The sequence below is a fragment of the Gavia stellata genome, chromosome 6, assembly GCF_030936135.1.
Source record: "Gavia stellata isolate bGavSte3 chromosome 6, bGavSte3.hap2, whole genome shotgun sequence".
Lineage (NCBI taxonomy): Eukaryota > Metazoa > Chordata > Aves > Gaviiformes > Gaviidae > Gavia > Gavia stellata.
Genome location: NC_082599.1, coordinates 10,197,021 through 10,211,262, shown reverse-complemented (window position 1 = coordinate 10,211,262; position 14,242 = coordinate 10,197,021).

Sequence of the window (14,242 nt, the reverse complement as noted above, 5' to 3'; positions counted from 1 at the left end):
AAGATAACTAAGGTAATGCTTCAGTTTATGTATATTTCAGATTTGTATATAAGCATATTTTTTCAGTTTGTATTACTTAGTTACCAGTTCTTATAATTAATTCAAGCATCCATTTAAATATTTCCTCCATGTTAAAAGAGAGAGTTTATTTGGGGCACAGGCTTCAATGCTATTCTTACGTAAATAAAATATAAACCACATTATAAATTGGTAAACTGAAGAGACACTCCAACAGTAATTAAACTACGTTTTTCTTTCTTTTGTATACATACTCACACAAACTCATATGAAAGAATACTATAAGCTGCTGCTTCTTTAGAAAGGCAGAAATACCATACCCAGTAGAGTCAATAGACAGTGATTTTTGTCAAAAAAAGGAAATACCAATACCTGGTTTCAAATTAACTTAGCATACAAATCAGTATAATGTGGCTCTTGTAAAGAAATTCTATAGAGGACGCTATGCAATGCTGTCTTCCACAGCAACTTATTTTAATAGTATTGCAAGGTAACTATATTTCAGAGAACTTTAAATATAAATAAAAATAAGCACACACACATAAAAATATATATATATAAATACACAGACACATTACGTATAAGACACACATTATGTATAAGTATACATACAATATAAAACATAAATTGATTTAATGATTTTAAAATGTACACTTTAAAATTCATTGCATGAATGACTCTTTAAACAAATTCTTCCAAAAAATGCAATAAACTTGTCCCGCTGACACTGTGCAGGAGTATTTCTTATTCCATAACATAGGGCAGGAAAAACTATCTGAAAATTATGGTCTATAGTTATTTCTTGACTCATGAATCCTTTATGAGGATCGTGTGTATGCAGAGCAAAAGGACAATATAGCTTCTCACATTTTCTATTGCTCTCAGTGCTAAAAATGGCATGGGCCAGACAGAAGAACGTATTTGTGATTGCTTTGAGTGTACAGCGTAGCTCACAAGCATTTCTCTCTGTAACAGTGGTGGCTCTGCTCAGGGAATCATTCCTTCTGCTGTGTGAACACAGAATGAACTGGCTCAGAGAATTCATTGTGATTCAGTTTTTTATTTTTGCTAGGTTATTTTCCCCAAGTCTGTCTGGCCATGTATTGCTGTGTCAATACTGCTGAAGGTGTAGTGGGAACAAACTGAACAAGAACAAAGCTGGACAGGATCAGCGCTACAGCCTGAGAGGTACTTGCTCGGGTACTTTTACGAAGTGCTAAAATGAAATCCTCACCTGGATTTTTCGGAAGCTCTATGGAGATTATTAGCCTGCAGTAATATAAAAATCCATTAGATGTAGGGAACTTGGAGGTGTACAGTGTCTGCTGCAGGATTACTTCACAAGTGCCAGATTATGTGATAAATTTTGTTACATGAACAGACAAAATAGTTTTTGATTCAGTTATTCTGTAAGGTTCTTCAGGCCATGGAGAAGGAATTTGAGGCTTCCTTCAGATCTATTTGACAGGAGAGCTGATGTTCCCACAAACTTGTCACGACTCAAGGTATGACCAGAGAATACGAAGGGTAGAAGGATGTACCAGCAGATCCTGCTGCGTAGTGATGGTGTTGAAGATGGTGGTCAGCGGTGGGGATGTAAGACAGAGGAAGGGAAGGAGTATGGCTGGCATTTCAGCCATTGAAAAATTGTATCTCACTTAAGGTGCTGCTGGTGTTTTACTGCGGTGTATGGGGCGAAGAGAACTTGGAAAGGTTACGAGCTCACTGCTGTGTAAGGTGCTACCTCTACCCCTACAACAGAAAATCCAAACATATGTCATAGCATATAGTGTTATGTAAGACAACTGCAATGTTCAATAATGATTTCCTTTACAGATTTGCTGGCAGCCTGAATACATTCAAGACTAAATGTCACTTTGGTAATAGAACTGAAGCGTGAAGAAGACCCATCTGATAGAGGTTGGTTGTTTTCTTACTTTGTTGATGATATCCATGTGTTAACACACAATGAGACAGCAAATAGGTCTGAAATTATATCCTAATTATGCTAATTCTGGGAGCATGTGACTCTAAATGGACCAAAGCATGCTGTGGGCTAGGGTTTAAAAAAGGCGATGATATCAGGACAGCGTATGCCCAGAGTAATGGCACTTGGATACCCACAATGATAACAGGACAGAGTGCGGTATGGGGAGGTGGCTGTCAGGCTACAGAAACAGCGTTCAGCGCAGATGTGACTACATAAATAGTAAAATTCTGTCATATGCTATGCAGCATTACCAGTACTTCAAAGAAAACGACATCCTATGCAATATTTTACCAGTGACTACAAACTGCAGTTATTCCCTGTGGTTTGTTGTTTTTACTGTTCAGGATGAAGTGACCCCTTTGTATCCAGGTTTCCCAGTGTGCCTTATAGTGAATTTTGGTGTAGGCTTTTAACGTATGTTTAGCTTTTGGCAAATTAACCAACAATACAAAAAAATATTGTTTCTGTGAAAGCAAATAAGTTTTGAGGTATCAACACAGAAGATGCAAAACAATATGATCGTATCCTATGAAACCTTGTTAACTTTGTACTATCCCTACAGTTTAAATAAGTGATTACTCGCAGAATGACATGAATTAGAAACAAACAACCATCTGTCTCAGACAGATCACATCTCTGTAACCTTATCAGTACTGAAAATAGAGAAACTAGATTCTGCAAGTTTATCAGTGACCAGTTTGTAGGGAATATTCTTCAAAGAAGAATGAATGAATAAATGGTGTACCTATTTTTACATTGAAGAAGCTCCTTGTCTCTGTGCTTCTCTAAAAGCTCTGCAGCCTTCTATCCTCCCATGTGTGATACAGAGGCAGCATATTCGGGTGAGCTAAGCTCATCGGCAGCTCTGAACTTGTCACATGATGGGCCATATGAAGCTCTATGCTTTTCTTTCTCTGTAAGGTGGGACCAGAATTTTGGGAAAGCCTGACTGCAACAGCCATATCAACATGGAACATGTGGAAACTAGAGGGAATTGGCTAGAGGTAATAAAGCTGAAGGACACCTATAGCAAGGCCAAAAGTATGATTATCTCCTTGGGCCAGGGAGAAGATGCACTCCTGTGTAAGGTAGTAGTTAGTACAGGTTGAGCCATGCATGACCACATCTTTGATGAGAAATGGGGTCAGTGACCATTATCATACACTGGAGATGAAAGGATGAATATTGACACTTTTAACCTTATGTGGATAAGGCTGGGAGTTGTCCCACTCCTCTCATATCAGCCATTAGCAGCATGTAGGAGAGCAGGGCACACCTGGTCAGGCAAAGGAGACATCTTATGCAGTTCGACAAGTTCAAGATGCAACTTGAAAGCCAGTAATGTAGGCAGACCTTCCCCTCTGCTGCTCCTCTGTCGAAAGACCAGAAGACACATGCCTTTTCTATGTGTAGGATTCAGCTGACAGTGAGGGTTTGGGATGACATCATCCAGGCCATGGATGCAATTTACTGAGGGAATGGCAGACAGGCCAGGGAGTAGTGGCATTGTCATGAAGAACTTTTGACCCTGCCTTCACACCTGTTTGGAGCATGGGAAAACCTGAGGCAGAGTAAGATGGTGGCATCGCATATCCATGGTGGCATATGGTAAACACACATCACCAGGGGGAGTTGACAGGGTCTGCTTCTGTAGTTGACCTGTCATGGATTCACATGCTTCCATGAATCCTCCAATCTAGGAAGCAGCCTCAGATACCAGGCTGTTAAGGGGCTTTCGGATATCAGTGCTATTTGACTAGACAATCCAGGCAGAAGATGGGGCAGAGAGAGCATCTATAACATTTCTAACATAGTTGGTGGCATCCCCAGCTTTATGAGATCAGGGGAAAGGGATATGCCACGGCATCATAGCAGCATGACTGATGCCCATACCCCACTACTCTTAAACTGTGATATTGGACTTTCTTTAATGAGGATGTAGACTGGCATCATCAGAACTGAAGGCCTGGAACAGTAGGTCCCTCATTAAGAATTACAGTACCTGTAGAGATGTACGCACAGGAACTTTCCCACAGGGTTGCCCACAGCTCCAGGTTAACTTCCAAATCCTGGTGGATACTAAGCCCAGCCACAGAGGCAGATCGCAGCCCTGAAGGCTTCTGCAACACCCCCATACCCAGAGTAATTCCTGTTCCCCAGCATCCTCAGTGGGGACGGGGCAGGGTGAGGGTTTTTTTCAGTTGGATGTGGCTAATCTCTGCCACCTACCCAGAGGTCAGTGAGTACATGTAGCATAGACCGAGATTCCTGGTGGAACTGGTCAGGGCCCTGTTGGGACATTCAGGGCCCTGACAGCCTGCCCCAGGGAACAGGCTAAGTACAGTCTCTGCTTGTACTTAGTCTGAATGTACTTTGAGAGGTTCCAGGTGTTCCAAGGAACACAGGAAGATAGAACTATGTCTTTCAGTGTCTGATAAGTGTCTGCCTAGTTTGAGCTGGCTTCAGGAGGAAGGGCTGACCTTTATGAGATATTTTCTCTTGTGTTTTTTTCAGTCTTCTTTTTAAGTGTGGCCTGGAATTCAAGGCACAGACCTTGGCAACAACCTCTCTATGCAAGTCAGAATAGGTGGAAGTGAAGAAAATGGATGACAGATGAGAAGTGTGTGGACAGTAGTCTCTAGACAAACCTTGGATTTGGAGGGTTTGTAGAACAGCTGCATGCTTTCTTGTATGTTGTGTAGATTGACCTTTCCTCTTGCCCAGGCCAAGAGCTACGGCTCAATAAAATCGAAAAAAACCTAAGCAGGCGCAGTGTGATAGTAACTTTCAAAGGGGTGCCCTATGGAATGGAATGAAGCTGCATCAGGGGAAGCTCAGAATGGACATCAGGAAAAGGCTCTTCACTAAGAGGGTGGTCGGTCACTGCACCAGGCTCCCCAGGGAAGTGGTCACGGCACCAAGCCTGTCAGAGTTCAAGGAGCATCTGGACGACGCTCTTAGTCATATGGCTTAGTTTTAGGTAGTCCTGCGAGGAGCAGGGAGTTAGACTTGATGATCCTTATGGGTCCCTTCCAACTTGAGACATTCTATGATACTATGTGACACGTGTAAAATATGGTCAAATATCATATATGTGCCTTGTAGCATAGGCATATATGGGACATTCAGCATAGGGTATCTCTGCAGTTGCAGCTACTGGGAGGGTGGGTATAATTTGAATCTAATGTATGGCTTACAGCACCTAAAATTGGGAAGATGAAAGTATTTTCAAGAGTTGGATGAATCACAACCTATTCCTTGTTCTATCCTCCCACCTTCAAGACAGTATGAAATATCTGGAGTCCTCCATTCAAATACTTAGATATACCCAAATGTTTAAAGTCACTAGAGATGGCTTTTGCTTTTATATGAGGGCCAGAGGACTATGTATCATCCCAGGGGTTGAAGATCCTGCCATATTTTTGTTACTTGGCGGTGTAATTACTTAATGTAATATCTACTTGAGAAAGGAAGTTAAACTCTCAAGAACAAATTACCTAATTTCACATTACTAGCATGATTTTTGTTAAAAAGCCTGGTAGATCATAGTCCAGCTTCTGAAAATAAGTTAATATTGTCTTACGTTATAAAATATTCTGCTCTCATGATGTCAGCATTTTCTGATAGACCACTGGTGCAATGGATGAGTGCTGTATGTTCTGTGAATCAAATATTGATCATTGAAGCTCTACTTAGAGTGTAGTCTTTGATGGGATAACTGCATGAAGTTCTCCAGGTCAGGAGATCAGACTTGACAGTTGCAGTGGCCCTTTGATGCTAACAATAAGCTTATACAGCAAAGAGAAATTTTAGAATGGCAACTGGCAGCTATTGTAAAAGTGCATTTTATATATGACTGTTGTGTGAAGGAATACCTGCTGAAATTTATTTGCAATGTCCTTGAACAACATTGAATTCTCCAGATTAGGTAGTGCCTGTGGAGCAAACCTATTCATTTTGCTAATGAGACAGAGGAGGAAGATAAAGATTTAAAAAATGCCTGGCATCATATTTTATTAGTCACCCAATATAATTATTGACAGGGATCGAGGATGTTAAGTTCCAGAAAAGGACTACTTATTATCTTAACACTCCTGAGATGCATTAAACACATTTGAATTTAATTAGAAAGGAGTATCCATGATTTAAGAATAAATCTTGCCCCTATTAATTTTAGAAATTAAGATGATTTATTTCCTTTAAAATTTCTAGCATTTTGGATAAAAGTCCTTCATAAAAAGTGCATGGCTTACTTTCAAAGACTAAATTTATACAATGTGATTCTGTCAAACAGACTGAAAAACGGTTGTAGTTTAATACTGGCTAGATTTTTGAAATGCCTTCCATGTGGTATTTAACAGTACAGTCATCTTAGTCATGATGAGTCAGATACTGAATTTAAGAGAGAAAAATAAAATGATTTAACTAATACCAAAAATGTGTTTTATTGTTTAAGGATTTGGCAGGGCAACCCATCTTCTCCAAAAATTGTAAAATTTAATTTCTCAAAACTATGTAACTACCAAAAAATAACTTGAGGATAGTTTAGAATGAGCACAGATGGTCCAGCAGATTAATGATTTCATTTTTTTTTTTAAAGGACAGTGAGTACAGCCATGTTAAGTAGTCAGGAACCGATAATATGGGTGGATATTTGCATTTTCATCATTTATAATACAGCTAATGCATGGTCACATGTTTTAGAATCAATAGTAAATTGGCAGACTAAGATGTCTAATGAAAGATGTTGAGTGGCCCACAAATGAAAGGAGAATATTCAAAAAGGACAGAGAAACAATGAAAGGTAAACAATCAGCAAAACTCGCAGGGAAAGCACAGACGTAGTGATGGGTGAGGCTCTATAGCCTGTGCAGCATGTTGTATAGATGTAATGCTATAGTGCTACGTACGTAACAAACCAAAGTGGAGCAGGGGCTGGAGTCATTTTAAATGGTACTATAGAAGCACTTCAAGAATGGGAACTAAACGTAGACTGAAGAGAAAACACAGGAGTGCAGAAAGCATCTGTTCTGTAAGAACAGAAAAATTATTTGTGACACTTTGGTTTCAGAGACATATGCTAGTGCTATTGTTCAACTAGTGGTAAAACAACATTAAAGCTTCTAATGATTATTTGCTAACACAAAAAATATTGGCTTCACTCTCAAATAATTCTTTTGGATCCCGTTATGATGTTGCCATGGAACCAACCCATGATATTGGCAAGCTCATATTCCATATGGGCAAACAGAACACTTGCAACCAGTGTATTTAGTAAGTTGTGAAGTTCCCAAAGATGAGAAAAATTATAAGAAAAATTGATTTGAATAAAAAAATAGGGGTGGAAATGATTTTTTTTTTTAAAGCATGTATTTATTCTGGTCAACAAATCACTGCTTATACTACTGGCAGATGACACAAAAAAGTGTCATCCACAAAAAACTGGAAATAACAGAGTGGTAAAGTACAAAGATGAGCTAATCATACAGAGCAATCTGAAATGTTTGGGAAGCAGAAAACAAAAGAGGCTTGAATTCAAATGTCCATGGATGCACCAGGAACAAGGAATCAAGGTCCTATCTATAGAACCGAGGCTGTATCTGGAGAACAATGATTCAGAATGGATTGCTGCTGGTTGATATGAACAAAGGTAGAGGTAGCCACTATTTTCTACCTGAAGGAAATGATTGCTATAGTATTTGGATTAAAATGTCCTTAAAACTGGCTTTACTCTATGTAAGCAAGTAAGTGGACATGGCCACCCAAAACAAGGGGAAAGAGCCATTAATCTTACTTTAGGTCTGCCACAAGGAAGCCTTGTACCTACAGCCAGACCTCTGATAGCAGGAAGACAGGAGTAAACCCAAGTTTCTTCAACAGCACATCCCATTTGCTGCTGGGAAGTAACCTCTGAGGCTGTGTGCTGTTTTCCTCTGTAAAATGATCTGTAATAGATAACATAAAATAAGGAGGTGATTTTACATCTGTTCATAGAATTGCTGCAACCGAGCTGAGAATACTGCTTTCAGTTCTTTTGCCTGTGTTTTAGTAAGTATGTTAGAAGTTTGGAGACAATTCAGGGAAGAGAAAAAAATATGAGTTCATGGTTGAGAAAAATCTTTGAAGAATAGATTTACTTAGAGTAAATCTTTTTAACTGACTGAAAAGGAGATTTTGAGGTGAATTGTGATTAGCAGGAAATATCTAGTATTAAAGTTCTTAGCTGTAGCTGGGAAGGACCGAACAAGAACCATAGTTAGAAGCTGAAGGCAGTAAAATTCAAATCAGAAATAAGACATGGTTTTTAATACAGATGGTAATTAAATATTGAACACACCATCAAGAGAAGTAGTCAGTTTTCACTCTTTTAATCCATCCACTTTAGCTGAACACCTTTCAGAGACTGATTGAATCAAACACTAATTTCTGGGCTCAAAACAGACATGGACTGGTGAAGGTGAGGCTTTTTTTTGTTGGTTTTTTTTGTTTGTTTTGTTTTTTGATTCTTCAACTCTGTAACAATATTGACCTTGGCAGGAGTTCAGGAGTTCTGCCAATAAATGTCTACTTGAAGAATCAGCCAAATCAGCCATGGATTGACAGCATGGAGCAGATGTCCCTGGGCTTGTTCATATCTGTATAGCAGGTGAACTTTGACATTTATGTGCAGCCACATATCCTGGTGTATTTCCTTTTATCTAATTTCTAAACAAGTTTAAGCTGTAATGATGTGGTGAGTTTTTTGTTGTTGTTTTGTTTTGTTGGGGTTTTTTGTTTTGTTTTGAGGACTGTTTTGAATCCTCACAATGGGAAATGAAAGACACAGTAAAGGTGAATGGAAGCAAAATGAGCTTTCAGTCACTTCATGCTGCCTAGATATGGAACAGAAACTGTTCTAGCTTCATGACATGACTTACGGTTCCTTTACCTAACAATACCAAGCTTCTGCAGAGTTTATGCCACTGACTATAAACTCTGCAGAGGTCTTCTGACTCTAGGCTCCTATCAGTGAAGCAAACCTAAGGATCAGAAGGGGTTTTATTCATCACTGAATCCAGTTCCTTGGTTATTGAAAGCAATCTCACTAAAATTATTATAAATGGACCCAGCTCTAAGTTAAAAGTAGTGGAGATATTTTACTCAAATGTTCATTTCAAAAGCTTGTTCAAAACTGTATTAACTTTGATGATGCATTTTTTTCCTTCTATTTTTGGGGGTATAGATTCATCAATATATTGATGACTATATATATAAAATCCTGCACATACCTATGTGGGTCTATACTGAACTAGCTTATATCCATATTTTTGTGCCAACATTCTCAATTTAAATTTCTTTCCCTTGGCTGTTTCAAAAAATACATATATTATGCCATAATGTAGCATTTAGCTGGGGAGTTAGTGTTACTGGGTTGACACAATGAAGATACAAGCTGGAAGTATTTGGAACAAAAAAAATAATGTTTTATTTTAAAAAAGCAAACAAATGGAAAATAGAAAGAAGGTATGAATAGAAACAAAATGCCAATCAGCAATATTTCAAGTTGAATCCAGATCCAAGACTGATGATCTGGCTTTCTCAAGTTATAATGCAATTCTTGTTATGCTTTAGCTTACAAAATATAAGACATTGAAATGATCACCCAATAAATAATCTTAATGTACATAATTACGATAGTGTAACATTTCTTTTACACCATGATCAAGTTATTTTAACTTTTCCATCTTTCTTTTTGTCTTCCATAATTGGCTTTTGAGTATGTAAAGTTCTGGGTATCATCTGTGGTGTGTGTTTACCTGAAGTTCTCTTTAAAATCAAAGGTCACTCTCAACAACATACTAAATTGGGCTTCAGGCTTCAATCATCTGGCCAATTCTTAGGCAATATCTTGAATGTAATCATATAAGTAGGCATATTAACTGAGAGAATAATTTCCTATTTTCTGTTTAGTCCAAGCTGCATTTGGCTGAATGATGACTGGAAAAGGAGGTATCACCTATTCAAATGCTGCTAGATAAATTTAGATTTAAAGGCATGGTGTCAATTTCACATTTACAGTTAAAGATGGTGATCTAAAATCCATTGACAAATTCTATGGTAACCTTCCTAGTGAAACAGTTCCAACTTTAGCGTATTGGGTTTGCGTGGCAAGGTTTTGGTAGCGGTGGGGCTATAGGGGTGGCTTCTGTGAGAAGCTGCTAGAAGCTTCCCCTATGTCTGACAGAGCCAATGCCAGCTGGATCCCAGATGTACCTGCTGCTGGCCAAGGCCAAGCCGATCAGCGATGGTGGTAGTGCCTCTGGGATAACATACGTAAAAAAGGAAAAAAACAACTGCGCAACTGCAGCTGGAGAAGAGAGGAGTGAGAGGAGCAACTCTGCAGACACCCAGGTCAGTGAAGAAGGAGGGGGAGGAGGTGCTCCAGGCGCCGGAGCAGAGGTTCCCCGGCAGCCCATGGTGAAGACCATGGTAAGGCAGGCTGTCCTCGTGCAGCCCACAGAGGTCCACGGTGGAGCAGATACCCACCTGCAGCCCATGGAGGACCCCAGGCTGGAGCAGGTGGATGCCTGAAGGAGGCTGTGACCCCGTGGGAAGCCTGCGCTGGATCAGGCGCCTGGCAGGATCTGTGGAGAGAGGAGCCCACGCTGGACAGTTTTGCTGGCAGGACTTGCGACTCACACTGGAGCAGTCTGTTCCTGAAGGAATGCACCCTGTGGAAAGGACCCACGCTGGAGCAGTTTGTGAAGAACTGTAGCCTGTGGGAAGGACTCATGTTGGAGAAGTTCGTGGAGAACAGTCTCCCATGGGAGGGACCCCACGCTGGAGCCCGGGAAGAGTGTGAGGAGGAAAGAGCGGCAGGAACAACGCGTGATGAGCTGACTGCAACCCCCATTCCCCATCCCCCTGGACCGCTCAGGGGGAGGAGGTAGAGAAAATTGGGAGTGAAGTTGAGCCCGGGAAGAAGGGAGGGGTGGCGGGAAGGTGTTTTTAAGATTTGGTTTTATTTCTCATTAGCCTACTCTGTTTTGAATTGGTAATAAACTAATTTCCCCTAGTTGAGTCTGTTTTGCCCGTGACAGTAATGGTGAGTGATCTCCCTATGTCTTTATCTCAACCCATGAGCCTTTCATTACATTTTCTCTCCCCTGTCCAGCTGAGGAAGGTAAGTGATAGAGCAGCTTTGGTGGGCACCTGGTGTCCAGCCAGAGTCAACCCACCACGTTTAGCAACTTCAATTTTAGCCAATTCAACTGATTTTATTAGCTTGAATATCCCAATATTTTTTCTGGAGAATCTCAGAGTTAACCCAGTGCACATAAAACCCTCCTTGGGGATTCAGGATACCAGACACTTACTGCGTTATCTTGAAGCTGAAAAGCTGTTCTTTTAAAACTAGGCTGAAAAGGAATGAACTGAGCAAAATCTATTAAATCCTCTCAACTTTTATGCTGAGGGCTTAGGCACCACTAAATGTCACCTTAATAGAAGTCTGTTTTTCATTACTTTCCTTGTGTGTGTGTGTATCTGTACATTAGCAGCTTGATAAAATGTTCTATTTACACCTAAATCATATCCAGACTATACCTAGACCAAGCACCTTAAGGTTCCTGAGGAGGTCCTAAGAATTGCTAAGGACAGTCCCTCTAGCACTGTCTTTGTTATGTTTGAAGTATGGAGGAAAAACATCTAGAGGTCTTTTAACCACTGTCTGGTGCAAGGTATGTCAGGCTTAATTTCTGAGTTTTTCTTTTGGTATTCTTCAAAATACTACTTTTGTACTCCCATCAAAAATCAGTGGGTTCATCAGTCAGCCTTCTCGTCAGTTCTCAACAGCTGCCTAATCTAGACTGCATTTCCTTCAATATAAATAGACTTTGCTGTTCTGGCTGCCATGACCTTCGTTTGTGATGTAGACACCTTGGAACTGAGCAATAACTTCTGCCCAAGAAAGGATTGAAGCTATTTCTTTTTTTCCTGTCATCTTAGCAAATATGAACGTGTATCATGTTTCTGATGATTCGTCTGCTAGAAATGGAAGAAAGAACTTGCCAGTCCATAGTAGGAGACAAATTACGTATCTCCTCTTCAGGTATATTTTAGATTCAGTATATTAAAAAGAAAACATACGGCCCAAGTGGAAGCAGAAGGTTCAATTCTGCTACACCTTAAACTTAATTTTATTTCTATAACAGCTACAAAAGTACAGCCCATTTCCCTTGGAACCTTCTATTTCAGAGCAGTGTTTACTATGTCTGCACCTGAAGTTAGAAATGTATGAAATCCTTGGTGCCTAGATACAACTCTCGGACCTCCTTAATGAAATAAACTTAGTTTCAGATTCAGTGAGCTATTCCTTAGCAGTGGGTGAATCATTTTCCAGGTAGCTCAGGAACTAAATCTCACCTCAGGCCTACATTCCTAACTGACTGTAGCTATTGGTATTTACTGGCAGAGAGTCCCCAAGAGCCTGTAGATTCCCCTGCCCTAAGCTTAGTTCCTTCTCTTGATTCGTAACTATGGCTTTCACTGTCTCTTCTTCCCCGAACTGCTTCACTCTTCCATCTGCTTCCTGTGGGTCATCCTTGTTGCCTGGATAAGCTTGCTGCTTGACTGGGGCCTGAACTCCAACCATGCTCCTCCTTTGTCTTGGTATTAGTATGTATATTTCAACATGCTGTTTGCTGGCCTAATCTCTGATTGTCCCCGTTTTTCCCCTTTGACTGGACCTTCTGGTCTCCCCAGTTCTTAGATCTGGTTTGTTCTGGCTACAACACTTCTGTCATCATCGCAAATCTAGTGAAGGCCTAAATGCTGGGTTTCTCACACCCTGGTTATAATACCATCGCAATTTATTGCGTAGGTCTTTTATACAAAGTGATGAAAGCTGGGAACCTATCTGTTCTGTACAAACGTTAAGCATGACACTTTGTAAGAGCAGGGTTTGTCTTTGAGTCCACTGATGTAATTTCTATAGGCAGCTCTGAGAGAATTTGATTTCTCTGGGGACAGGTTCTTGCATACCAAACAGTTGTCTACTTTTTCCAGTTGTGTTTGTTGTTATAATAAAAGATATTACTTCTACCTATAAACCTTGTCTTCAGTTACACTGTTCTCTCTGAACCAAGTCCAGAAAGGGGAACAGCATTACCCACAAGCCAAAGTTTCATGTAAAGTTCTTCTTGGCAGCTACTGGTGCTTTCACCACTTTCAGCATCCCAGGAAGAAAAGGTGATTGAAGGTAAGTGGGAATGGTTGAAGAAAAAAACCCAAATGAGTAATAATATTGTCTATCAGACACAATCTAGTGCTATGCAGGGAATAGCTGTAAAGTAGGACAGCTTTTCCCAAGAAGCATCTCAAAGACTCTGTGCTCCCTGCTCCTTCAGGTCTGCTTTTAATGGTCCTCTCCGGTTCCTACAGCCTAGAAAGTCTCCCTCCTCAAGCAGTGGGCTTTGGGAGGAGGGAGAGTGGGACATTTCTGACCCCTCACACCCATTCTGCCTGCAAATACCTCATCTGTATCTTCACAAGTATCACAAGAACACGGGTGAAACCGTGGCCATACTGAAGCTGAAGGAAGTTCTGCATTCCAAATGACAAGAAATACATTAGACAGTCGAAAATTACTTTTGCTAACTCTAAAATTTAATAAATACTTCATCATCTGCTTTTAACCAAGAAAATGGGCCAGAGGGTAGTAAATATGACCTGAATTATAATTGGCATAGATATCATGTATAATGTATCAATAGATCTAAGTAGGCAGAAAGTGATGGTTCTTGTTTTTGAAACTTCCTCGGAATAATGCTACATATTTGGATAGAAGTAAGTGTTTGATTTGCTAAATCACCATCCATAATTTATAGTATGTCCTAGATTAATATTTTTGATGTATATTTAGACAATTGATCTACTTGCAAACTCAGGAACAAAGAAAATTGCCTGTGTGTATAAGGAATAACTGGGAGACTGTGCCTTCGTACTACCGCGCTCGGCCAAAACCCAACACAGCAATTTGCCAACAGAAATCACTCAAAGACACAAAGCTGCTCTGGACAAGCGGAACGCAAGTTGTAAGTTTTAAGTACAATCTTTCACACTAGAAATTCTGATGCATTTACAGGGAGGGCTGAGTTCAAGGGGGATCAACGAGACCAGAACACCCCCAGACTCCCTCACGTTGCCCGACTTCAGTGACGGTCCGTAGCTGCTCCCTGGGGGCGGAGTGTAACC